The sequence below is a fragment of the Marmota flaviventris genome, chromosome 13 (genome assembly GCF_047511675.1).
Source record: "Marmota flaviventris isolate mMarFla1 chromosome 13, mMarFla1.hap1, whole genome shotgun sequence".
NCBI classification, from domain to species: Eukaryota; Metazoa; Chordata; class Mammalia; order Rodentia; family Sciuridae; genus Marmota; species Marmota flaviventris.
This window is the reverse complement of record NC_092510.1, coordinates 74,876,873-74,881,084: the sequence shown is the minus strand read 5'-3', so window position 1 is coordinate 74,881,084 and position 4,212 is coordinate 74,876,873. Positions and strand designations below refer to the sequence as shown.

The following is a 4,212-nucleotide window of genomic DNA, read 5'->3' as shown; positions in this document are numbered from 1 at the left end:
GGATATTGAAACCATTCTGCATCCAGCTGTAGTCTGTGGAATCTGATCATATGGACTTCATGCACTGGGCTCTCGCCTTCTGGATTTCAGTTGAGTTCAACCAGTGGGACAGCCGACTGGGACCAAAGTCCCCAGTAGAGTGGGATCTGATTCCTGCTTCTCTCCATTAGATCTCAGTGTTAACTGAGTCTCTCAGCCTAAAGCCAGAGGGTACATTGCTTGGCCTTTTCCCAGCACCTTAGTACCTTTGGCTTCCAGTGACTGCTTCCTCTCTTCGGCCATTCAAATTTAGGAATATTAATGGTTCTTTACTCTTTGCTAGCCAGACAGTGATTCTTCATTCCTGTTTGATTCACCTTAATGAAGCCAGATTTAAAGTTAGGTAGTCAGTGTAGTTAGGTAAATTGGGTCTACTATGAGTAAGATCCAAAATGGAGGCCATGTTAAGAATGAATTCTGGGAAAAGCAGAACAACTCTTGGAATGTTAATGAAGTCCAGGAAAAGCCTAAGGCCAAGAGCCCATCGCAAAGAAATGTTAATGAAGATTACTTCTTTGCCCCATCTGTGTCCCACCCTTCGGGCCTTCCCACCTACATTCACTGAAAGAACTATAAAAAGGGGAAACAACCTCACTTCCACGGATTCCATCTCTTGGGTCCCCTTCTTCCTCCGGGAGAAGTCTTTTCTGCTGTCCTTTAATAAAGCCTCTACTTTCCACTCTGACCTTGCCTCTGCGTGCTTCTCTGGTGTTATTCTTCAACACTGGGGAAGCAAGGACTTGTCACCGGTCAACAGCGGTGACATTAACCTGCCTATCATTGGTTGGATGTTGTTTTTCCCAAAAAAGTTAATGTGTAGGAGGCTTGATCCCTGTGTAGCAATGTGAGAGGTGATGAAAATTATAAGAGTTGGGACTAATTGGGAGCTTCTTTTGTCAGTGGGGGCATGTATTCAAGAAGGGACTGTGGGAACCCTATTGCTCTCTGGCTCTCAGTTTTCAGAAGTGATTGCTTCCTCATAGATCTATTCTGCCACTTACCCTGAGGCCCTCATAAGAGCTGAGCTTGTGCCTGTGTCATGTCTTTGAACCTTTAGAACTGTAAGCTAATCGCTTCTCGGCCTTTTGGCTAAGATCAAGTGTAGAACTGTAAGCTAAATATACCTCTTTTTTTTATCAAGTTATCTTGCTTCATGTATTATGTTATAGTAATAAAAAGTGAACTAATACATTCTTATGACATTTTAATTATTCTTTTTTTTAATATTTGCTCCAACAATTCTTTATGTTTTGTTTCTTGCTGGGAATCTGAATGATACAATAACTAGTACCAGAAGCAATCTTAGAAAACATAAGTTAAACTCTAAAAATGTCCACCTTTTTGAAGGGGAAAGGAGATATTAATCATTTGTGGCAATAAATAGCATCATAATTACCACTTATCACTGCTGGTAACATGGGATAAATTACAAGAGGAGAACAAGGTGCTAGCAGATCAAGTGGCTATGCCACTTAATTGCTATGGTAATAATAGTAATTATAAAGCTTGTCGGGTCATCCAGTAACCACTGGTGGCATTAGATCTTATATACAGTAAAGAGAGAAAGAAAGCAAGAGGAAGAGGGAAGTAAAGCAGGAAGGGAAGAAGGTAAAGGGAGGGTTGGAGAGAGAAAGGAAAAAAGGAGGGGGAGGGAGAGAAATGAAGTCTTTAATGACCATCTGAGAAGGCATGTGGAAAATTCCACTGGAGCTTTGAAAAAGTCACTCAACTCCTATAATCACAGAGAGACATTGCAGAGTATTGTCCAGGACCAAAACAGAACCACAGATTGCATTTAGTGCTCTATCCTGGCCAGCCTCCTAAACTGAAATAAGAATGATGGTGTGGAAAGAATAACTGTTCTCACTGTTACACCAAATAATCCATGGGAGGGAATTTTATCTTCCTTCCCTGTGACTTTTGTCTAAATGAAATATATTTGCCAAGGTACACGGTCATTATTTTGATAAATTGGAAACCAAGATTATTTCCAGACCTACCAGGGTCCTCCTGCTCCTGACCCATAGGCAAAGAAGAGAATAATCCACAGTAAATGTCGTTTCTGCCACACAACGGGGCAAGTGAGAACTACATTTTGAGCAAGAAAATTCTTTAAGGTATCTCTTGGTACAGTATGTCCAATAATAGTTATCAATAAAACACTGAAGATCCATTAAAGACAGGGACTCCATAGATTAAAATCCTGCAGAAATTATTTGGGGAACTCCAAACATCTCAAATACTTACAGTTCAGACTGTAAATAAAAACTCAGAATATAAGGGGAACATCAGCAAGGAGTGGAATAAAGAAGTCATGATCATCATTTTGAACCTTGAGTAATAAAGGGTTCTAGCCTCTCCATTTTGTTAACCATAAGAAACTTTAGTCATCCAAGTTATTTCTTTAACCAGACCCATATTTTTTAAAATAGTCTCTTTTTAAATCTCTACTTAATTGCCCCATTTGAGAGTGCTACTAAGACCCCAGCAATTGCATGCCAATTTATTTAAATAATTTTCTATGTTGCACAAGTAAATCATTTCTTTTTTTCCCCCATATTTTACCTGAAATGTCATATACATTGTAGTACTAAACCATGTTTTCCCACTGAACTTAGTTATATGGGATTAGATTAATCTATTAGTCTAGTGTCATGAAACATTATTGTCTTTTTAATGGCCTATTTGATTTACCACATTCATTTACTTATTTAAATTATTCATTTGCTTAATAATATAGTGAACGCTCAATGAACCCACAATCCAATCCAATGACAAGAATAGTAATTCTCAAATGTGTCTACAAAAATATCCTTCCCCTATTTAATTCCTCTGTCTTCCCCAAGAAATCTCTCCGGAGGTAATCAACATCCTGAACTGTATATTTGAACTGTATATTTTTTATTTATTATCATGTTCATCATTTATTGGTATTTCATGCCAAAATGATTTTTTTTAAATTTTGAATGCTGTAAGTATAATCATAAAAGCAACAAGAACAACACACACACACACACAAAAAAAAAAAAAACAGGAAAAGACATGTATCCTAACAGGATACTCAAGGGTTAATAAATACTTAAAGGGGTGCTTAACCTCAGTAGCAATTAAGTCAATGCAAACCAGGCAAAGGGAAATCATTTCTTTCTACTTCACAGGCCAAGTTTAAGAGTTGGAAGGCATGTGCATTATGGGTAGAAGTGTATATTAATTCACAAATTTTGAAAAAAAAAGTTGGCATTTTCTTGTAAAGCTGAACATTTACATATTCTATAACTCAAGAGTTCTACTCATGTAATTTATAATATGTTTGAAAAGTAGCATGCACATCATGTTCATAAAATAAAAAAATGGTAGAAATAATCTTAGCCCACATGATGGGGAAAAAGGACAAATATGAATAAATATGACAGGTGTGTACATTTTACAGATGAAGAAAGTATTGCCATATCCTATTAGTCAGGTGTTACATGGGGTCTGAAAACCAGGCCCAAGGATAACCTGATAGAAAAATAATAGCATCAACAACAATAATAATAGATTAAAGGAAATGACAATAAGCCAAAGAAAAAGATTTCTTATGTCAAACAAACCATCTGTTTATTCAGTCTTGACCCTGGAAGTATCACTTTCCACTGCCATTCACCCTAGGAAAAAAGAATGAGGTTGAAGTTGTTTTTTTTTTTTTTTTTTTTTTTTTTTTTTACCAAGACTAACAATAAAACACAATGATATAGGTAATATTAGAGTAAAATGAGTTTGACCTTTTCATTAGAAAAATAAAGCAGCTTAGCAATCAATGGGAAAAAAAACAAATGCTATGCATTCATGGTAGATGATCTTGAAAGAAATAATGAATCCAAAATTTACATTACATCTAGCCACCGTGGCGCAGTAATTCTGGCTATTTGAGAAGTTGAGACAGGAGAATTACAAGTTCAAGGCCAGCCTGGGCAACTTAGTGAAACCTTGTCTCAAAATAAAAAATTAGAAGGGCTGGATATGTAGCTCTGTGGTAGAACACCCTTGGGTTCAAGCCCATTACCAAATACAACACACACACACACACACACACACACACACACACACACAATCTAAGTATGATTACCATTAGAGGAAATCCTAAAACTCCTGACCTCTGAATAGAAAACAAAAGTGAGAGTATACTTGCTA

At 36.9% G+C, this 4,212-nt stretch overlaps 1 pseudogene; it reads left to right on the top strand.

Annotated features, from left to right (window-relative positions):
* The first annotated feature begins 1,108 nt into the window (after positions 1-1,108).
* Positions 1,109-1,252, top strand: LOC139701651 (U2 spliceosomal RNA; annotated as a pseudogene).
* Positions 1,253-4,212: the final 2,960 nt, after the last annotated feature.